This window comes from Chiloscyllium punctatum, chromosome 36, assembly GCF_047496795.1.
Source record: "Chiloscyllium punctatum isolate Juve2018m chromosome 36, sChiPun1.3, whole genome shotgun sequence".
Taxonomy (NCBI): Eukaryota; Metazoa; Chordata; class Chondrichthyes; order Orectolobiformes; family Hemiscylliidae; genus Chiloscyllium; species Chiloscyllium punctatum.
Window position 1 is genome coordinate 38,546,949 of NC_092774.1, and position 23,478 is coordinate 38,570,426.

A 23,478-nucleotide genomic window follows, 5' to 3' on the forward strand; every position below is an offset into this window, starting at 1 on the left:
CTGCTGCTTAACATAAGGATTTAAAAGCTGCTAGCCTGATCTCGCAGAAAGCACAAAAACAGACTGTTCACTTGCGCCTGCACAGAGATAAAACTTCATTTGGAATAGATCACAAAATAACAACAAGTGCCAATCCCACACTCTGTGTTACACATGGAGGGAGGGGAGGGGAAGTAAAGTGTTTTACTCTCAGATGTTAGCGGGCAGGACAAAGTTTCAGCCAGTGGGAAGTTAAAATTAAACCCTGTGCTGTTTTCTGTTATAAAAACTCAAACCACATGGATTTGGTGGGATTAAAAAATGAAGGAAAGGGAGCTTGCAAAGTTTCCAAGCCCCCACAACATGCACACACAATTCCCTCTGCTTAGCTGGAGACAGTGCTGCCCCCCTCTGTTTCGGAGTAAACTCTGGAAAGGTGGTGGTTTTGTGAGTGAGGAGGATGGTCTCCGGCCACAGTTTGATACCAATCAGTTGGTAAATGGGGCAGAGAGATGGAATTTAAACTCCAGGCATTCTGGGAAATGTAATAATGGAGGAAAGTAATCAATAAATAGTAGGTCCCTACAGAGTGCTGAGGAACAAAGGAACCTTGCTGTCCAAGTCCAGAGATCCCGGAAGGTATCAGTACAGATAAAACTAGGGAGTGAGGAAGGCATAGATTTGTATTTTTTTCATACAGAGGGTGGTGCGTGTGTGGAATGGGCTACCAGAGGAAGTGATGGAAGCTGGTACCATGAGAACATTTAAAAGGCATCTGGTTGGATATATGTATTGGAAGGGTTGAGAGAGATATGGGTCAAATACTGGCAAATAGGTCACGAGATTAATTTAGGGTATCCAGTCAGCATGGGTGAGCTGGACTGCAGAGTCTGTTTCTGTGCTGTATGACTCTACCCGCCTAATTCAATGCAAGTTTCAGCAACATGTCTGCAGCTTTATGCTTTTAGACATTAACAATGTTTCTGAATATATCATTTCAGCTGTTCTCAATTTTAAAATCAGCCATTTCTTGTGCACCCCTGTCTTCCAGATTGATTCATCACCATCCATTCTCTCTCTTTCCCGAGAAGGGCTTGATACAGCAATCAAAGAGGGCTCGAGGTACGAGAAAGGATGGGGGGGGGGGAATGGACAGGGGCGCAGAGGCTGGGGGAGAAGAGAGGCAGAGAGAATGGATAGGGGAGCAAAGGGTAGGGGGAGAGAGAGAGGGAAAATGGACAGGGGACAGAGAGTGGAGTGGAGGAGAAAGACTTGGGGACAAAGAATGGGGGGCAGAAAATGAGGGGGAGAGAGAGAATGGCTGGGCAGAGAGATCTGGTGAGTGCAGACTGTGAGGAGAGAGAGAATGCATGGGTACAGTGGGTTGGGAAAGTGACAGCACAAATCCCACCTTATCCAGGAATAGTGTCAGTGTTCCATGAACTGGAACCCACTCCATCAACAGCAAACTTGGGGGCAATTGTTTCTCAATAGACACATGGCTAAGACGGTAGATTCATATAATCCCTATGGGCCATTCGGCCCATAAAATTCAGACTGACCTACCAACCACCCACTTTCCCCACCCTAGGTTGCAGATCCCAGGACCCTTCAGCATGGCCAATCCACCCTTAACTTCAGATGGTTAGACTCTCGGCGGAAACTGGAGCACCCAGAGTTCACCCACGCAGACACAAAGGTGAGAACATGCCAAAGTTCACACAGAGAGCCTCATAAGAGTGAAATTGAACCCAAGTCCGTGGTACTGTGAGGCAGTGGTGCGAACCACAGAGCCACCATGCCACCCAGACATTTGAAGCTCTGATTTGTCATGAGCCTTCAGCAGAGGTTCTCTCCTCCTGACATTGTTAGACCACGCCTGCTGCAACTTCCCTTTTCCATTTCTCCAGCCCTGAGCACACCGGTTCCCAAATCCCGGCGCCAGGCAGACACTGATGCAATCTGGTATTCTGCTACCAACTGCAGAGAATGGTGACAATCCCTGCCACTATTCTCTCCCTGACCACCACTGCCCCCTCCCCAACATTGTTCTTACTCCCACCACGTAGCCAGTTAGCTCCTCGCTCGTGCAGACCTCTCTCAGATCCCCTTTATCTGTCTGACCTGTGCTGACACCTCCTGACCCTGTCCACTGACCCAGTCAGAAGGCTTTGTCTGTAGAGAAATGACCATCTCCCAGAATAGAGTGTCCAGTTAACTTTCCCCTTTTCCCCCCAACGTGTCTGCAGCCCGGCTTCCAGCTGCATCTTTCTGAGCCGAAGGTCCTCCAGCCTGTGTTTGCCCAGGATCACAGCATCCAGAGCATCTCAACTTCTGCAAATTGAAATACAAGCCCAACACTTGGAAGAGAAGGGGAGAAACAGAACAGATTTGAACATAAAATCATTGTAGTGCAATCACTTCCCTTAAGCATGAATAGCGGCTACTAGTCACTGTGAGCTTGTGGCGCAACGGTAGCGCATCTGACTCCAGATCAGAAGGTTGCGTGTTCAAATCACGTCAGGCTCACTGCAATCAACTTCTTACATTTCAAATCAAGAAAGGAGTATGTTCTTTCCGTTTCTCGGTCGTGTCAAATCTTCTTTGCGGAAACTTTCGATCACCCGTGAATCTTTGCTGTCAGTTTGATTTGTGAACACTGTGTCAGGGAGGTGGTGTGCCCATTGTTTGGGTAAATGCTCAGCTCCCCGCAATGTGAGAAGTCAAACACAGACTGTTCATCGCGGGATTTAAACACAGCCGGTTGGTTCAGTAGGTGACCGCGGGGTGTGAAAAACATGATACCGATATTTTTACAACATAATCTAGAGATTGCCATCCAGGTTTTAGTCGCATCAAACTGCCACGCAATGCTGTTATGGCCTCAGTAAACTATAATAACGTGAAGATCGCTGGGATGATTTTCTGCATCCGACTGCAATATAAACACAGATCATTGTTTCCAGTTTTGGTGGAACAAAAGACATCGTATTGGTGGATAATTACAGTTAGTGCAAACACAGCGAGCCATCGATAAATATTAATCCTGTTCACTTCAATGGCCAAATTTCAATTCAGGAACCAAGTGCACTCGGCTGCTTGTAACAGAGACAACATGACAAAATGGCTCATAGGAGGAGAAATGGGACATTGAGGAGGAGTGAAATGTTTACTTTTGGTCACCTCCACAATTGTTAGAAAAACAGGTTGAAAGGATTCTTAAAAGGTGTCTGAAGTAGTGGTATGGCATAACACTTCAGACAGCGCAAAGTGGAAGACCACTTTCTAGTGGAAGAAAAAGACATTCCTTATTTCTGAAAGAACTGGGAAACAGAAGAGGGGATGAAATCTGACTTGGGAGCTATTTCCTATTTGTTGAGGATGTTGCTTCATCACAGTCTTGGTTTAGAGCATAAGCTTTTCATCAGGAATAAAAGGTGGCCCAAGGGGGCTGAGAGATAAATGGGAAGGAAGTGGGGCTGGAGGGAAGGCAGCTGGGAGTGCAATAGGTAGATGGAGGTAGGGATTGATGGTGATAGGTCAGAGATGAGGGTGGAGTAAATAGGTGAGAAGCAAGGTGGACAGGTATGACAGGTCAAGAGGTTGGTGTCGAATTGGAAGGTTGGATCTGGGACAAGGTGGGGGAGAGGAAATAAGGAAACTGATGAAAACTGCATTGATACCATGTGGTTGGAGGGTCCTAAAGCCGAAGCTGAGGTGTTTTCCTACAAGTGTTGGGTAGCAAGAATTTGGCAGTGGAGGAGGCCCAGGACTTGCATGTCCTTGGTGGAATGGGAGGGGGAGTTAAAGTGTTCCGCCACAGGGTGGTGTGTCGTTTAGATTTAGAGTCCCAGAGTTGTTCCCTGAAATGTTCCGCTAGTTGGCATCCAGATTTCCCAATGTGGTTGAGACCATATTGCGAGCAATGGACATAATCTTATAAATAGATTGCATAAATCTTAGCCTGCCAGAGTTATTTTCTTTAATTAAATTAAAGATTTTTAAAATTCAATTGGATGACTGCATGAAACGGTTTGTTGGTCAGATTTGAATCATCACACCCAAATGAGACGATGTCATGAATATCAGTGAACTGCTCTTTTTTGTTAAAAACCACAAGTTCTTGATTTATTTTCACAACTTACTGGTATTCACACTAGCACATTCAGTGTCAAACTCTGACATCAGAAATTAAATGACAGCATTAATTTTGACTTAGAATATTCGAACAAGCAAATTAATAGCACACAGTGAATCGCAAGTCTGATTAATATGAAATTAAATTTGACCAAAAAAATATAAAATCAAGATGGGAGAGAAGAAATGGGGAAAGGGCAGAAGGCAAGAAATGCAGCATCATAGAAAGTGCTCCTCTGAGAGCATTTTACCAACTACCACTGCTAAATATAAACACTCTGATATGATCCTCCGTTTTTAATGTAAACCTTAGTCCCATACAGTAGGTACCATTTAAATGAGTTAAAAATACAAGCCTTGAGCAAATCCAGCTTCCAGCCTTACGCACCCCCAGCTCCGGGGGGTTGTTGAACTCCTGGGCTCCAGCGGCCACGCCTCCACTGAAGAAGCTTTGGGAAGCAGGTGCAAAGGCAACATACAGAGCAGAGAACCTTTGCATATGAAAGCAGCTTACAGAGACATTGGGCAATAGCATCACATGATTTGTACACATCGACCTCTGGGTTATCTACCCAGCACACTCATGCAGCACTACTCTGCTTCTGTGCTCCCCAGCAGCTGGATTGTGGATCAGTTTAAAGTAGGTCCTATATCTCTGATTACATCAGTACACAAGGCAGCGAAGAAAGGTTTCAGCACACTGGCATTCATCAGTTAGGGAATTCAGTATAGATGTTGGCAAGTTATGTTGTAGTTATACAGGACGTTGATGAGGATGCACCTGGAATATTGTGATCAGTTTTGGTCCCCTTGGTGTTCTGACTTCTGACTTCTTCATCTCTGGGTTTGTGTTGAACTTGATGGGATACTTTGTCCAACTCAGCATGTTTAAACAGTATCTCTCAGAGGGATTCATCTGAAACTTTTCAGGAGGTGAGCTCAACAAGATTGAACTGTTCAAAGTTTATGGACTCTATTTTCAAGTTACATCAGGACCAGTAGTCAGAGACACGTACAGCATGGAAACAGACCCTTCGGTCCAACTTGTCCATGCTGACCTGATATCCGATATTAATCTACTCCTATTTGACAGCACCTGACCTATATACTCTGGCGCCTCATTTCATATATGTACCACCCTCTGCATGAAGAAGTTGTCCCTTTAATATATTTCGCCTCTGACCCTAAACTTATGCCCTCTCGTTCTGGACTCCCCCACCCCAATGAAAAGACATTGTCTATTACACTGTCCATGCCCCTCATGATTTTATAACCGCTATTAGGTCCCTTCTCTGCCTCCGATGCTCCAGTGAAAACAGCCCCACGCTATTCAGCCTCTCCCTGTAGCTCAAACCCTCCAATCCCCCAGCAACATTCCCGTAAATCGTTTCTCATGGAGAAGTCAACGTTTCAGTCCTGAAGAAGGGTTAATACCCAAAACGCTGACTACTCCACATCCTGGTGCTGCCTGGCTTACTGTATTCTCCCAACCTCCTACTTGCCTACTTCGGGTTGCAATATGTAGTGGTTCAGTGTTTACCACGGCAGCCTCACAGCGCCAGGGACCCAGGTTTGATTCCAGCCTTGGGTGGCTGTCTGTGAGGAATTTGCACTTTCTCCCAATGTCTGCGTGAGTTTTGTCTGAGTGGTCCTGTTTTCTTCCATCATCCAAAGATGTTCAGGTCATGTGGATTGGCCATGCTTAATTGCCCATAGCGGTAGGTACATTAGTCAGAGGGAAATGGGTCTGGATGGGTTACTCTTCGGGAGGTCGGTGTGGACTTGTTGGCACGAATGGCCTGTATTTGCACTGTATCTGATCTCATCCAATACTTTTGTTACTAACGAATGGCAGAGTAGAATGGACTAACTTCCGCTCCGATGGTCTTGCGGTCTTAGGTTTCTCTGGATAATTTCATTGGCAATGTGCAGTCCCGGGCTCAATGAGCAGCAGTGTCCACTGAAGGCAAAGCTCATAGAATCAGAGAACTCCCACAATGTGGAAACAGGTCCTTCAGCCGAACACATCTGCACTGATCTTCCGAAGACTAACCCACTCAGATCTATTTTCTACCCTCCATAAATTGCACAAAGAGCCCCAAGGGTGGAATTATTCCTGGGTTCCTGGTGCCATGAGGCAGCAGTGCTAACTCTGAGCCACCATGGGGTTGTGATTGTGGGGTGTAGGGGAGGCAATTGCAGTCCAGCAGAAAACAAAAACAGCCCACCAACTCTCCCACTGCACCCACTGTCAGAACTGGCAGGAGGTTCAGTCCTGGGAGGTGACCGAAGGCAGCATCAATGGTAGGATCTGATTGCTGGGAGCGCTGGTGCCCCCGCTGGTGCTTCCGCAAGTTGTAGGAAAACATGAACCTCTTCCCACACTCGGGCCAGCTGGAGGGCATCTCCCCGGTGTGGGCACATTGGTGATTCAGTAGGGCGGAGGAATTGCTGAAGGCCTTCCCGCACTTAGCGCAGCAGAATGGCCTCACCCCCTTCGCCACTGTCCCCCACCCCCCAACACCCCCGTGTGGTCCAGCTGGTGATTCAGCAGTGTGGAGGAGCAGGTAAAGACTTTCCCACATTCGGGGCAGGAGAACGGATTCTCCCCGGTGTGGATGGACTGGTGCCTCAGCAGGGCAGAGGAATTGCTGTAGGCCTTCCTGCACACAGGACAACTGAACGACCTCTCCACCGTGTGGACCCATCAATGGGCCAGTAGGTCGGAGGAAAGAGCAATGCCCCTCCTGCACTCGGGGCAAAAGAACGGCCTCTCAGTGTGGACCCACTGTTGTCTCAGCAGGTGGGAAGACCTGCTGAAGGCCATCTCGCACTTGGGGCCGGAGAACAGCCTTCCCTCGTGTGGACCAATTGGTGTGTCAGCAGGGCAGAGGAATCACTGAAGGCCTTCCCACACTCAGGGCAGTAGAAGGGCCGCTTCCCCTCTGTGGACCCATTGGTGCTTCAGAACCGAATTTTTGAGTGTCAGCTTGGAAGCTTCAATGAGAAATCGGCGGAATGGGTTTATTGGGGACGCGTTCTCCATAAATACACTATATACGTATTCCTCTTGTGCTCTTCGTAGTTTCTCTGTGCTGCAGTGTGTCGTGGCTCGTTGAAATAATGTCCTGATGCAGCTTCGTTTGTGGGTGTTGGGATGATTGCTTTTGTAGTTAAGTATTTGGTTTGTGTGTGTTGTTTTTCTGTAGATGCTAGCTTGAAGTTCTCCATTGACTGTTCGCTCTACTGTGACATCTAAGAATGGCAGTTTATTGTTGTTCTCCTCTTTTTCAAACCGGGAGCCCCCCTCAGGCCATAGTCTCACTACTTGGAGCACGAATACACAGACTAGACAAAGGCCGCCACTGAGGACTAAAACACCAAGTCGAAGATTCATGCCACTCCATTTACTCCATCCAAGAATTCCTGAACACCAAAGACACGAAGATAGAAGAGGATGGAATAATATTGTCCTTTGACATAACAGCCCTGTTCACATCCATTAACATCAACGTGACCAAAGAAAACTGAAGACACTACTCGAAGAACTAAAGACAAAAACACAGAACCAACTTCAGCAGCAAAGATAACACTGTCAACTCGTGGAACTGTGCCTTACCACCCACTTCATATTCAGTAACAAGCCCTACAAACAAATCAACGAAATGCCCATGAAACACTTCTGTCATCAAAAAATGAAACAAATTAGAGGAAACCTACAACACCATCAACAATGTCCTTACTGGCATAAAGTTCACAAAAGAGGAGAACAACAACAAAGTGCCATTTCTAGATGTCACAGGAAAGCGAACAATCAATGATAAATTCAAAACAGCCTCTACAGGAAAACACCACACGCGAACCAATTACTTAGCTACAGAAGTAATCATCCCTACACATACAAACAAATCGGAACGAGGGCACTATTTCAACGAACCACTACACGCTGCAACACCCAGTGACTACGAAGACCAATAAGTAACAGTACAGCGCATTCAAGGAGAATGGGTCGCCAAAAACACACTGAAAATTGCTTCCCTGACCGGGAATCGAACCCAGGCCGCAGCGGTGAAAGCGCTGAATCCTAACCACTAGACCACCAGGGAGACATGCCCGAAGTCTGACAACTCTACTGAAAATTGCTTCCCTGCCCGGAAATCGAACCCGGGTCACAGAAGTTCGAAGGCTTCCACCAAAGTCCTTTCGTGTATCCAGTGCTCCCGATGCGGTCTCCTCTACATTGGGGAGACTGGAGCCTCCTCGCAGAATTAAGTCACAGCGCGTGAGGGAACATCTCCAGGACACCCGCAAAAATCAACCCCATTGTCCTGTGGCCCAACATTTCAACACCCCTTCCCACTCTGCCAGGGACATGCAGGACCTGGGCATCCTCCATCGCCGCTCCCTCCCCACCCGATGCCTGGAGGAAGAACGCCCCAACTTCTGCCTTGGATACATTCAACCCCAGGACATCAATGTGGACTGCACCAGTTTCCTCATTTCCCCTCCCCCCACCTTACCTCAGTTACAACCTTCCAGCTGAGCGCTGTCCTCAGGACCAGTCCGACCTGCCAATCTCCCTTCCCACCTTTCCGCTTCACCCTCCTCTCTGACCTGTCACCTCTGTCACCACCCCCATTCACCGATTGTACTCTTTGCTACCTTAGGCCCAGCACCCTCCAATTTATCTCACCACGCCTGGAAGAGTCCTGCCTCTATTCCTGATGAAAGGCTTTTGCCCGAAACGTCGATTTTCCTGCTCCTCGGAAGCTGTCTGACCTGCTGTGCTTTTCCAGCATCACTCTGATCTAAACTCTGGTTTCCAGCCTCTGCAGTCCTCACTTTTGCCTACCCAATAAACCCAATGTGCCGATTTCACATCCACAAAATGACACAAGCAGACACAGTGTCTGCAGAAACCCGAGCCACATTACTTTACATTAAAGACATCTGGGAAATAATATCCAGACAACTCAAACCCCTCAGCATCATGGTAGCCCACAAGCCGACCAACTCACTTAAACAGCGGCTAATGAACCTGAAATACCCGATACAAACAACCAGCAAATGAATGTTATTTACAAAATACCATACAAGGAAATATATACATGAACTCTGCCGCACAGGTCTCTGTGACAAGAAATGCTGGGATGAGATAAGGAAGATTTTTTCAGCCAAAACGAATCGGCACTGACTGGACAGCCATTTAAAATCAACGCTGTCTGCCCAGGATGGAAGACCCGAAGGGATGAACAGTTTTCTCATTTCCTGAAGATTTACAAAGGTGAGACTGGGTTTTGGTGTTTGTTCCCTTTCCACTCCCAAGAGCCGCAGTCTTTGGGGCGGTGTGTTGGGGAAAGTGAAATGTGCCCGTGAGCAGCGTATGGGTCTCTTTCAGCTTCCCCTCCTCTGACAGCGCTGTGACGGGACTCTGATGTTCTCAGGGACACTTACTGACGCGAGACAGTGAAAGGAATCTCGTTCCTGCAGATTAGGAATTCACACCGTATGCCGGCTTCGGGACAATGAGAAAGATTAATTGGGATGTGTGAAGAAGCTGTGAGCTGCATTTCAAACAGGTAGGTGGAGTCAGATGCGTCATCCATTGCGCCCCTGGTACTGTGCGTACCTGACGCCGCCATGCTGCAGAGTTCTGACGTTCACACGGACATGCGCAGCATTGGGAACATTCACAAGGTGAACAGCCAAAGATAATCACCATCACTGCTTCCCTTCCATAGTCCCAACTGAAGGAGGTGGCTCGGGAAATCGTGGATGCGCTGGTGATTATTTTCCAGAGTTCAATAGAATCGGGGTTGGTTCCTGAGGATTGGAGGGCGGCTAATGTTGTGCCACTTTTTAAGAAGGGTGGGCGGGAGAAAGCAGGAAATTATAGACCAGTTAGTCTGACCTCAGTGGTGGGAAAGATGCTGGAGTCTATTATAAAGGATGAAATTACGGCACATCTGGATAATAGTAACAGGATAGGACAGAGTCAGCATGGATTTATGAAGGGGAAATCATGCTTGACTAATCTTCTTGAATTTTTTGAGGATGTAACTCGGAAGATGGACGAGGGAGATCCAGTGGATGTACTGTACCTGGACTTTCAGAAAGCTTTTGATAAAGTCCCACACAAGAGGTTAGTGAGTAAAATTAGGGCGCACGGGATTGGGGGCAAAGTACTAGATTGGATAGAGAATTGGTTGGCTAATAGGAAACAAAGAGTAGTGATTAACGGCTCCATTTCGAAATGGCAGGCAGTGACCAGTGGGGTACCGCAGGGATCCGTGCTGGGACCGCAGCTTTTTACAATATATGTAAATGATATAGAAGATGGTATCAGCAATAACATTAGCAAATTTGCTGATGACACAAAGCTAGGTGGTAGGGTGAAATGTGATGAGGATGTTAGGGGATTACAGGGTGACCTGGACAAGTTAGGTGAGTGGGCAGATGCATGGCAGATGCAGTTTAATGTGGATAAATGTCTGGTTATCCACTTTGGTGGCAAGAACAGGAAGGCAGATTACTACCTCAATGGTATCAAATTAGTAAAGGGGCTGTTCAGAGAGATCTGGGTGTTCTTGTCCACCAGTCAATGAAGGCAAGCATGCAGGTACAGCAGGTCGTGAAGAAGGCTAATAGCATGCTGGCCTTCATAACAAGAGGGATTGAGTATAGAAGCAAAGAGGTGCTTCTGCAGCTGTACAGGGCCCTGGTGAGACCACACCTGGAGTACTGTGTACAGTTCTGGTCTCCAAATTTGAGGAAAGACATTCTGGCTATTGAGGGAGTGCAGCGTAGGTTCACGAGGTCAATTCCTGGAATGGCAGGATTGCCTTACACGGAAAGACTGAAGCGACTGGGCTTGTATACCCTTGAGTTTAGAAGACTGAGAGGGGATCTGATTGAAACGTATAGGCTTATGAAAGGACTGGACACTCTGGCAGGAGGGAACATATTTCCGTTGATGGGGGAGTGCTGAACCAGAGGACACAACTTCAAAATACGGGGTAGACCATTTAGGACAGAGATGAGGAGAAACTACTTCACCCAGAGAGTGGTGGGTGTGTGGAATGCTCTGCCCCAGAGGGCAGTGGAGGCCCAGTCTCTGGATTCTTTTAAGAAAGAATTGGATAGAGCTCTTTAAGATAGTGGAGTCAAGGGGTATGGAGATAAGGCTGGAACAGGATACTGATTAGGAATGATCAGCCATGATCATATTGAATGGCGGTGCAGGCTCGAAGGGCAGAATGGCCTACTCCTGCATCTATTGTCTATTGTCTATTGTCTATTGTCTAACTTTGTGAAGCAGTATCTTTCACTGGCAAATAAAACACCTTTGTCCTCAGGTGCCTGCTTAACTTCGATCACGACTTCACGCCCCTCACTGTTCTCGTCTCATTTCCAAACCCTTGGCTCATCGCCTCAATAGCAGCTCTGTGGGTATCTGCTTGAACCACCCTGACAGGCAGTGGGCTACAGGTTCCCGACCAGTCCCAATGTGATTGAAATACTTCAATCCCTCCACTGAATTACATCTTTAAAAAAACCGTGGAGCAATCTCTCTTTCTTTTTGACGACGTTTCTCAACTGTCGTCGGCAGGGTTCACACCTGCGTGGGGAAACCGCAACGGATTTCCAGTCCATCGCATTCACCACTCGGCCCACCAATACAGAACCACACTGACAGCTTCATTTCCCAGGTCTCTCTGCCTGTGGAACTGAAAAAGAGTGAATCATTGCTGAGTTTGTTTGAATCCAATCATTTCACAGGTTTCGAAAGGGTTAAATATCTGCAAATGGCGATTCTGGGTGTTTCATCCCGAAAGATGAAATGGATGTTCAGTTAAAAACAAAAACAGAAATTGCAGGAGCAACTCAGAAGGTCAGGCAGCATCTGTGGAAAGAGAATCAGAGACAACATTTCAGAACTCGTTTTTTCCCTCATCCAGGTACAGCCAAACCTGCTGATTTTTTCCAGCAGTTTCACTTTCTGTCTCGGATTCTCAGCATCCGCAGTCCTTTACGTTAGAAATTCAATCAATTCAGAAACCCCTTTGTGCTTCCTCAGTGGAGAAGATTTGTGGAGAAGTGGAGAAGAATGTTTGGGAAACATTTTCCTGAATCCATTAAAAAGGTGCACTTTCACAGCCAAGAAAGCGGTAGGAGCGAGATCAAGAAACACTCCGTCCCTGGGTGGTCTTGAACCACCAACTTTTCGGTTAATAGCTGAACGTGCTGACCAATTGCTCCACAGAGACAAATCCGAGCAGTGGCTGCACAGTGTCTTTGAGGAACCTACTAATCGATTCATAATTCAACCCGCCCCGCCCAAAATTACCATTGTCTTCTATCAGTTTTACTTTTCCATAATAAAACCTTGGACATTCATTATGGAGACATGGGGACAGTCTGATCCCACCATCTGCAGGCACATCCATGTCACGAGGAACGAGCTCTCCTACACCGGGACCATCGCACTCCGAGCCTTTCAGTGTTTTGCCTCTTCCCGAATTTTCTCATTGGCTCCGAGCCGAGAATGGGTTTGAATTCCTGATGTGCAGAGAATTCTTTCAATGTCTCGGGTCAGTTCATGTCCCGAGAATATCAGAGTCAATCAGCCTCTTAAACAAAGGGACGGTGTCTGGACTGTCTCTGCTCAGTCCGTCAGTTCTCCTCCAATTCCACTTCCCAAAGAGTTTCTAAAGATTCACAAAGCTGGAGACTGGGATTTGTGTTTTACTTCCTGAACATTTTTCTACCTGCTAACTGACAATATTTTGCCAAAACCTCTGCCCCATTGTAACACTTGCATCATGTCCAGGGGTGAGCAATTTCCATTTTGTGGAGACATTCCCAAGTTTGTGAATGTTCTCTTTGGAGCAAAGAAGGTTAACTGGAGATTTCCAGGGGCTGTTGGCAATGATGGGAGAAGACGTGGTGTGAATGGGCAGGTTAATGATCAGAAGAACCTCTTGCCACTGACTCGGGTCAGTTACCAGAGGACAGGGATTGAAGTTCTTTAATGGAAAGCAGCATTTGTGCAGAACAAACACAGCGAATACTGCAGAAAGCCAACGGGTCGAGCAGCATCTGTGGAAAGGTAAACAGAGCCGGCGTTTTGAGTGCGCTACGGTTTTTGTTCAGAACTCAGTCTTTTGCCTCTTCCCGAAGTTGGTCCAGGTCTGTGTCTCAATTGACAAACACGTGGCAAGTGCAGTGCCGCAATGTGAAATTATAGCCTTTGTTGTTTTAAAAAAAAAGCAGTGCATTGTATAAATGGTGATATATTGGAATATGGAGAAAGTGAGGACTAGAGGTGAAAGTCGAAAAATATGGCACTGGAAAAGCACAACAGGTCAGGTAGCATCTGAGGAGCAGGACAGGGAACGTTTCGGGCACAAGCCCTTCATCAGGAATGATGTATGGATGTACTAATGGGTCTCAGAGTCCCTCCACACCAGTCAATGCCAGTTGTCGGGCAGATGCAGCAGGCAATGAGCAAGGCAAATGATATATTACGAAGAGGAATTGAGTTCAGAAGTGGGGTCATTGAACATATTCAAGGCTAATTTAATCTGAGTTTTGAACAACAAAGAAGTAGATGCTTATGGGGGGAGGTAAGAAAATGGTTTTAAGACCAGTACAGATCAGTCACAGAGTCAGACAGCACTGAACAGACCCTTCATCCAACTAGTCCATGCTGAGTATGTTCTCAAACTAAACTCGTCGCACCTACCAGTGTTTAGCCCATAAACCTTCCAACCTTTCATATTGAAGTACTTATTCAAATGTCTTTTAAACGTCGTAACTGTACGTGTATAAAATCATGAGGGGCATAGATCGGATTAATAGACAAAGTCTTTTCCCTGGGGTGAGTGAGTCCAGAACGAGAGGGCATGGGTTTCGCGTTAGAGGGGAAAGATACAAAAGAGATCTAAGGGGCACCTTTTTCATGCAGAGGATGGTATGTTTATTGAATGAACTGCCAGAGGAAGTGTTGAAGGCTAGTACGATTGCAACATTTAAAAGGCATTTGGGTAGGTGTATGAATAGGAAGGGTTTGGAGGGATATGGGGCCGTGTGCTGTCAGGTGGGACAAGATTGGGTTGGGATAGTTGGTCGGCGTGGACAAGTTGGACCAAACAGTCTGTTTCTGTGCTGTACATCTCTATCTCAATGTTAAACATACTCAGTGACCTGGCCTCCACAGTTTTCTGTGACAATGAATTCCATAGATTCACCACTCTCTGGCTCAAGAAATTTCTCCTAATCTCCATTCTCCCTTTATGCTAAGGCTATGCCCATGGGTATTAGTCTCTCCTCCCAGTGAAAACATCTTCCCAGTGTCCACTCTGTCCAGGCCGTTCAATGTTCTGTACGTTTCAGTTAGATCCCCCTTGAATGTGGGCCTGTTAATCAACATGAACCAAACCGTTCAGGATGAGGACATCCGTGATTAGATTCAACAATGTGAGAATGGAGGGCGAGAGTGCGGGAAGGAGATTTTCAGCTTTTAGGGAATAAGGTAGGAAAGAAAGTTTAATATAAATTATAATTGATCAGATGAGCCGATGGGCCAAGGAGTAGTGGATGGAGTTTAATTTAGACAAATATGAGCTGTCGCATTTTGATGAGGCAACTCAGGGCAGGACCTATGCGGTTAATGGTAAATTAATGGAATATTGTGCTCAAGGAAGTAGTAGAGGCAGATTCATTAAGACACGTTTGGATGGGTTTTCTGCATGGTAAGGGAATTAAGGGTATTTGAGATAATGCAATTAGGAGGATCTGAGACGATTGATAGATCCGCCATGATTTTAATGAATGGCGGAGCAGGGTCGATGGTCCAAATGGCCTCGTCCTTCTATTACTTTGAAACGATAACCCTGCGTTTCCCATGGCTAACCCACCTAACCTGCACATCCCTGGACACTGGGCAATTTTCCACAGCCAATCCAAATCAAGGCCAGTGAGCAATGTAGTGATGTGGAAACCAAACACCAGAGAATGATAGAAAGGGACAAGGAGAATAAATGTACGAGCAACCAAACTGGATTCTAACCATCACAAAAAATAAAACTAAAAGCTCAGTTTGTGAATGGGTGCTGCATTGTAACAAAAGAAAATTAATTGACTGCACACGTTGAAGAGAATAATTATGATCTGAGACTCCTTACAGAGATGTGGCTTCAGAATGACAAGGATTGGATCCGGAATATCGAAGGGATACATGGCATTCAAGTCGAGTGAGAAGCTCAGTAAAGGTAGAGGGTGGGCACTACTAATCAAATCACTGATAACATGGTAGTCTGGCTTTAGCTTGGATTTCAGGTCCTGATTTCTCTGTCCTCTGATCTCCCTGTTCCCACAGAGTTAAATGTTGTCTGTTCTCAGCTCTGCTCGATTTCTGCTGAAACTTTGACCCCCTTTTACACCTTTTGGAGCAATAAAATATTCTGAGCCTCCTGGAAATGACACATTATCTATACCCCTCCTGATTTAAAAAATCTCTAAAGTTATCTGTCAACTTCCTCCGCTCCATTGGAAAAATGTCCCAGCTTCTCCTTAATTCAAACCCTCCATTCCCTGCAACACGCTGGTAAAGTCGGGAAGAGGGAATTGCATCAAATCACATAAATGTACTGTCTGAAACAATCTAGCTGTGTTCTTGCCTGAGATATTGAGAGTCCCTTGTGTAAGTAATTACGAATGCAATAATTTTGGTCACAGAATTGAACAATCATTTTGCAACAAAGGGGTCTACTTTGATAAGGAGGTAGTGGTCATTTCTAGGGTAAGTGAACAGCTTCTAGATCAGGGAGATGAAGTTCCAGACACTTGGGAAGGGCAAGAAATGAATTTGATAAATAAGACAAAGAACTGTGGATGCTGGAAATCTGAAACAAAACTGAGAACACGGGAAAAACTCAGCAGGACTGGAAGCATCTGTGGAGAGAAAGCAGAATTAAATTTTAGAGTCCAACAACTCCTCTTCAGGATTCTGAAATAGTTTGTGAGAACCCCTTAAGTCATCTGCCCAGCTTTAAGACCATAATACACAGGAGCAGGATGAGGCCATTTGGCCCATCGAGTCTGCTCCACCAGTCGATCATGGCTGATATGTTTCTCTATCCCATTCTGTTGCCCTCTCCTCATAACCCTTGACCCCTTACTAATCAAGAACCTATCTCTGTCTTAAATGCCCTCAATGACTTGGCATCCTCAACCCTTCTCCTCGTGGAAGCATCATCTCCACATCCACACCATCCAATCATAGAGTAGCACAGCGCTGCCTGACCCACTGTGATCTCCAGCATTTGTTGTTTTCAGGAAGGATTCCAGCATCTCCAACAACGCGCTTCTAAATTTTGTGCCCAGTTGGTTAGCTCTCCCTGGATCCCGTGAGATGTAACCTTACTCAACAATCCACTGTGTGGTACAATTAACAAAGTTCCCAGCCCCCACCTCTGTCTGCACACATGGGCAGCACGTTGGATCAGTGGTTCACACTGCTGCCTTACAGCGCCAGTGATCCGCTTTCGATTCCAGCCTTGGGGCGACTGCCTGTGTGGATTTTGCTCATTCTCCCTGCCGTGTCTGCTGGGTTTCCTCCTAGTGCTCTGGTTTCCTCCCAACATCTAAAGGTGTGCAGTTTCGGGAGAAGTGGCCATACTAAATGGGCCCATAGTGTGCAGTAAGTGTAGTGGAATGGGCTAGGGGAAAATGTCCACATGGGTTACGCATTGGATGGTCGGTGTAGACTTGTTGGGCTGAATGGCATGTTTCCACATTGCAGGAATTCTACGTGGCATTCCCCCAACTCCAGAGTCTCAGCACTCTTGGTTTTTCCTATGGACAGTGTGGGGGAGGGAAACAATGTTTTATACGGGAGTAAGGTGCAGTGAGTGTGAAGCTAAAAGTAAACACAGTGCATTGCTGTTTTCCCCAGTATACCAGAGGGTGAGGGGTGATCTTACAGACGTTTCAAGAGTCATGCGAGGCATGGATAGGATAAATAGACAAGGTCATTTCCCTGGGATGGGAGAAGTCCAGAACAGGAGGATAACATGTTTGATGTGAGGCAGGCAAGTGTAAGGAATGATCTGCCAGAGGAAGTGATGGATATAGGTCCAATTATAACATTTAAATGGCATCTGGATGGGTATAAGAATAGGAAGAGTTCAGAGGGATATGGCCAAGTGCTGGTAAATGAGACAAGATTACATTAGGCTATCTGGTCGGCACGGATGAGTTGGACTGAAGGACCTGCCTCTGTGCTGTGTATCTCCATGACTCTGTCTTGCCTGTAATGTTTGCCCTGCCTGTGTGTTCAGTTTCTGTCTGGTGTCGGTGCCAATGCCTTGATATCACATTTCCTCCATCTCCCCACTTCCACCTCCCCAGATGTTAACCATTTCGTGTCTGGTTGTTTCTCAAGAGGCTGCATTGAAGGTTCATCCTGAATAGACACTTTTTTTCTTGCTTCCCAAAATCAGACTTACTCACTCCCAGATGTCGTGAGAGATACTAATTTTCAGGGTGGAGGTATCCAAAATTCAGAGGTGTCTATCTTGATGTTTTCACTTTTCGGTCTCTGTAAGATCCTGAATCAGTACCGTCGGGAGGATTAGTTTGAGCGGTGTGAGAATAGAGGGATGAGAAGGGGTGGGATGGTGCTTTCAATTTTGTGGGGAAAGAAAAGAATGTTCTGCAGAAAGTAGAATTGCTTGTTTGGAATTTCTAACCTGGACTGACAGTAATGACTTTTGTAATCTCTTTTTACAGATTATTTGAAGATCTGAAGACGGACGTTTCAATATCAATCGATGAAGAGCTTTGCCTGAAACATTGACTCTGCTGCTCCTCAGATGCTGCCTGATCTGCTGTGCTTTGACTCTGACTCTCGAGCATTTGCAGTCCTCAATTTCACGTCAATGTCTGGCAGTCACTGAATCCATCGGGACCGTAACAATTTTCGACTATGATTCTGTGAGAAGGAACCAAGCTTTTTGGTTCCTCTTTCAGTACGTTTTCAGCATCAGTGAGAGTGGAAGAGAGACCCGACTATTGCAGCACTCTGATTGTGGAGCCAGTAAAAGTTATACAGACTGGGAAAAATAATTCACGGCAGGGAGGTGCTGTACACGCGTTTGTGTGCAGCTGAAGCTTCGGTCATGGAGAAACCCAAGGAATCCCGTCCCGTGGAGAAACCATGAAAATGTGGCGACTGTGGGAAAGGCTTCCGTTTCCCATCTGACCTGGAGACTCATGGGCGCAGTCACACCGGGGTGAGACTGTTCTCCTGCTCTGAGTGCGGGAAGACCTTCAGCAATTCCTCGGTACTGCAGAGGCACCAGGGGGTCCACACAGGCGAGAGGCCATTCTGCTGCCCCGAATGCAGGAAGGCCTTCAGCTATTCCTCCGTCCGACTGATCCACCGCCGGGTCCATATATTAGAGAAGCCCTTCAGCTGCTCCAAGTACGGGAACTCCTTCAATGATACCTCTGCCCTGCTGAGGCACCAGCAGGTCCACACCGGGGAGAGCCCGTTCTCCTGCCTCAAGTGCGGGAAGGGCTTTACCCAGGCATCCCACCTTCGGGTCCATATGGGGGAGAGGCCCTTCTCCTGCCCAGAGTGCGGGAAGGCCTTCAGCAATTCCTCCCACCTGCTGAGGCACAGGTGGGGCCATACCGGGGAAAGACCGTTCACCTGCCCCGAGTGGAAGTGGAGGTTCTCATCATTCTGCACCTTGCAGAAGCGCCAGCGGGCGCACCAGTGCTCCCAACAATCTGATTCTGCTGGTGAAACTGCTGTGGGTCACTGAGAGGACTGAACCCCTGCACATTCTGACAGTGCTTATAATGGGAGAGTCGGTCGGTTTTTTTTGTTTTATGCCTACGTGCTCCCCCACCCCTGCAACTTTGCTTCCAGTGGGCGCTGCTGCTCATTGATACCAGCAGTTGTTCTCTCTAGCATTTTTCTGTCCAGTTAAATAATTATTGACTCTGTCTGGGAACGAGCTCTAGTCTGTAAGAAATAGCTGAATACTTCAGGGTGTCCATTCGCATTCAGCAGTGACTTAGAAATTAAATTCACGGTTATGTGCCTGTGAACAACGCATCATCGAAGGATTGCCCAACGGCTTGGCAATCCATTGTTGGAAACTGTTTGCTTGAATTGATAATTTTAAAAATTCTCTTCCTTAATTTACCCCTTAAGTTTCTATCTATGAGATGGTGGAGGACTTGATCAAAGGGATTAAATCATTGCTATTAACTGGATTATCTTGTTTAACTTTACCCTCGTAAATTTGCCGGATTCATAATTGTTTGTTTTTGTTTAAATTCTCATTCTGGTGTGCAAGATCTGTTCATCAAGTGTGGTTCACTTCACGAAACTGCTGTGGGTCATTCCCAGGACTGAGCCCCTGTGCATTCTGACAGTGTGTGTGCTGTGGGAGAGTCAGTGGGTTTTTTTGTTTTATGCCCGTGCCCCGCCCAGCCCCGCCGCCAACTGCTTCCATTGGGCGTTGCTGCTTGTTGAGCCCAGGAGCTGTTCTCCCTAGATTCTACTGTCCAGTTAAAGAATTGTTGGCTCTTTCTGGGAATGAGTCCCAGCCTGTAAAAAATGGCTCAATATGTTGGGATGTCTGTTCACATTCAACAGTGACTTTTAAATTAGATTTACAGTTCCCTGTCTGTGAAACAGTAAATGGTCCAAGGATTGCACAAAGGCTTGGCAATCCATTGTTGGAAACTGTTTGTTTGAATTGGTAAGTTTAAAAAAAATTCTTTCTTAATTTGCCACTTAAGTTTAAGTCTCTGAGATGGTAGGGGACTTGATCAAAGGATTTGAATCATTGCTATTAATTAGATTATCTTCTTTAACTTTGCCCTAGAAAATTTGCCATATTTATAATTGTTGGTTTTTGTTTAAATTATAATGTTGAGGTGCAAGATCTGTTCTTCATCAAGTCTGGTTAGGAACAGTTGAGAAATTGAGGGACATTGCATGTTTTAATTTCACTCTGTTGTGAATCTAGTGACAGTGACATTCATTTGTATTGGGTTGCTTACCCTTAGTTGTCGTGTCTTCCACCCCAAGTATTCACTATGGTAGTGAGTTCCGCAGTCTCACCACACTCTGAGGTTTTTCATGAAATCCTTAGTACAGAATTGTAAGGGAAAATGTTGACAAGGGCAGAATATAGGGTCTTAACTGCAAAAGCCAGGAAGACATTCGACAAAGTAAAACCATGACAATGTCGGGATAAATAAGGAACTTTGACAGCAATGAAGAGGTCACACGTCAGAGTTCAAGATAATGGTCGTGACAAAAAGAAAAAATACTCTGCAGATATTGAATATTGTAATTAAGCAAGTTTCTAAATGCTGTAGTTGGTTGAATACGATAATGTAAGAGATTAAAAAACCAAAACCATGAATGTAATTTGATGTTGGTAACCATAAAGCAAGTGCATACTATTGATTGCTTTGGCCAATTCCTAATGGGAATGACAGCAACAGAAAATCATGTCGTGACACACAGATAAAACACACACGTTGTACAACAAAACTAGACTGTTATTGGGATCAAAGACATTTAAATGACAGGAGACATAGTCCCTGCAGTGATCCGAATGTGAGCTGAACAAATTTCACACTTGAACAATATTCTCTGGGAATGCAATGTCCACCTCATTCGGTCATTCAGGCCATCGAGTCAACATTGAGTGACCGTCCCACCCAGACCCAGTTCGTTACCCAATCCCTGTAACCCTGCATCTCCCATGGTCAATCCACCCTCATCTGCACATCCTTTGGACTGTGGAACGAGGCCAGAGCACCAGAGGAAGCCCACGCAGACACAAGGGGAGAATGTGTAAACTCTACACAGACAGTCGGCCCGAAAGTAGGATCAAACTCAGGTCACTGATGCCGTGAGGCAGCAGTGCTAACCACCGTGACACCACCACATGCTGCTATCTTAAAAAGTGAATTTCAAACACTAGAGAACATTTGAGAGAAAAAACAAAACTCTCCTATCTTAAATGAGAGACTAGTCTCTGGCTAGAATTGAGTTGACATTACATTTACATTAAGTCCTCTCCAGATGTTATACAGCTCCATCGGATCAACTGTTTCTTCTAAACTCAAACTGATAGAAGCCCAGCCTGACATCCCCTTGTCCCCGATTATAAGTTGAGTAAATGAGCGACCCTCGACCTCACTGGCATGAAAAAGGATGGACTCAATCCAAGTTGACCTTAACTGTCCAACCTCTTGACCCCCACGCCACAATGTGGTCATCCGCAACTCAGCCCTGAATGAGAGCAGAGGAACTGAATAGACAGCGGTGAGGTGGACATTGCATTCCCAGAGAATATTGTTCAAGTGTGAAATTTGTTCAGCTCACATTCGGATCACTGCAGGGACTATGTCTCCTGTCATTTAAATGTCTTTGATCCCAATAACAGTCTAGTTTTGTTGTACATTGTGTGTGTTTTATCTGTGTGTCACGACATGATTTTCTGTTGCTGTTATTCCCATTAGGATGTGTGAATTCAGTACCAGATTGCAGTCACAGTTCTGAATTTTCCTTGTGGATTGTTGTAGGACGTACTAAATGTCAGTCAGAATATAAGAAGCTCTACTGTTTATTTAACCCTCTGCTGTCATTGTCCTGGGACTGTATGAATGGGGAAGTGTAGAGGAAGTTTTACTCTGTATCTAACTCAATGCAGTCTCTGTCTTGGCAGTGTTTGTTGGGGACAGTGTTGAGGTAGCTTCACTTGAAATTTAAGAGTAGAGGAAGCTTTATTCTGATTGTCATCCCATGCTGTCCTTGTCCTGGGAGGTTTAGATGGCATCTATAATTGAAGTGAATGCAGACTTGGCTGTGGGAGTGGAGGGTACTTCTACCTGAGCACACCCATCTTTGAGATTGCTGTGCTGTTCAAGACAATCTGAGACATCTTCATGCACTTTTCCAACCAACCACAGGGTGGTTAAGGATGGGTATAAATGCTGGCATTGCCAGCGATGACCACACCCCATGCATGAATAAATACTTCCTGTTTAAAAGTTACATTCACGTTCCAAACCCTCTAATGTATGATTACTTACATGGAAAATTCTTGTCTGTTTGCAATTTCATTTTAAAACATAGGAATGTGTCAACCATGTAGAAATATAACAAGAACAACAAATGGAGAATTTAACAGGTAATGAACAGGACCAGAATGCTGAGTCAGCCTGACCCCCATGGCTGAGAGAGTTCTCCCAGATGTTGAAGTTACGCCAATGCCTTTTATTCTTGCAGCTTCCCCAAAAGTTTGTCCCTGATGTAAGATCATTCAATGACCCGAAGGATGAACTCTTTTTATCTCCATAGCTGATGCCAGACTTGCTGAGTAATTCCAGTCCTTCTGCTCTACCCTTTTATGGGATTTGAGCTTTCCTAATTCAGTGTAATGAAGAACTGAAGATGCTGGAGATCTGAAACACAAAAATGCATCAAATGCTGGAGAAACTCAATAGGACTGGCAGCACATGTGGAGAGAAAAGCAGAGTTAGCATTTCAAGTGCTGTGACCCTTCTTCACAACTGTTCTGGACTCAAGCCAGGATATTGTCTTTGTTTCTTTCTCTCTCTCTCCACCAGTGTTGCCAGACTGGCTGAGTTTCTCCAGCAATTTCTGTTATGACACTTTCACAAGGTTGATGTATGTTATCCATCCCTAAGTGCAAGGTGTCTTGCTTGTGCCAATTCAGAGGGCAGTTTAAGAGTCAACCACGTTGCTGTGGGTCTGGAGTCACATGTAAGTCAGACCATGCAAGGATGGCAGTTTCCCTCCTGAAAGGACATTGATGAACATGGGTTTTTAGGACAATTGACGTCAGTGCCATCGATACCATACTGAGACTTACTTTGTGTTCCCCATTTATGATTTGAATTATTCACATCTTACCTCTTGCTGTGGTGGGATTTGAACTCATGTTCCCTGGATTACTCATCCTGTGACATTATGACTACACTGTTGTTTCCCATTCTTTGCTATTTTGTGTTTGTTGTTCACGTCTTTGTCCTTTGATGTTTGGGAAATTGAACCTGTTTAAAAGATTGCCCTAAATTTGTCCCTTTGACCAAGTCTTTGGTCACCTGTCCCAATCTGTGCTCCGGTCTTGTGATTTTTAAAGGAATTCTCAGTATGTTCATGTGAAGCACTTTGACATAATTAACTGTTCACAGGTAGTATTTGAATGCAGCTTGTGTCCCTATCTTAATATCTGAAAGTACAGGGTCATATTTTAAATGTAGAAGACAAAAATGAGGATGATTTCTTTTTTTTTC

At 45.7% G+C, this 23,478-nt stretch overlaps 2 long non-coding RNA genes and 2 other non-coding genes across 4 annotated transcripts in view; 3 read left to right on the forward strand and 1 right to left on the reverse strand.

Moving 5' to 3' along the window:
- LOC140460417 (uncharacterized) overlaps positions 1 to 1,735 on the forward strand; it is a 55,441-nt gene extending 53,706 nt beyond the window's left edge. Inside the window, exons 2-3 of the long non-coding RNA XR_011954080.1 lie at positions 1,031 to 1,101; positions 1,571 to 1,735. This is a non-coding gene — a long non-coding RNA (uncharacterized lncRNA). The remainder of the gene's footprint in view (positions 1 to 1,030; positions 1,102 to 1,570) is intronic.
- Positions 1,736 to 2,436: 701 nt separating this feature from the next.
- Positions 2,437 to 2,508, forward strand: trnaw-cca (transfer RNA tryptophan (anticodon CCA)). The gene has a single exon. It is a non-coding gene; the product is annotated as a tRNA-Trp (tRNA).
- Positions 2,509 to 7,321: 4,813 nt separating this feature from the next.
- Positions 7,322 to 19,407, forward strand: LOC140460416 (uncharacterized). Its single transcript, XR_011954079.1, has 4 exons — positions 7,322 to 9,400; positions 9,515 to 9,695; positions 10,170 to 10,258; positions 17,911 to 19,407. It is a non-coding gene; the product is annotated as an uncharacterized lncRNA (long non-coding RNA).
- trnae-uuc (transfer RNA glutamic acid (anticodon UUC)) lies at positions 8,151 to 8,222 on the reverse strand. Its single transcript has one exon. It is a non-coding gene; the product is annotated as a tRNA-Glu (tRNA).
- Positions 19,408 to 23,478: the final 4,071 nt, after the last annotated feature.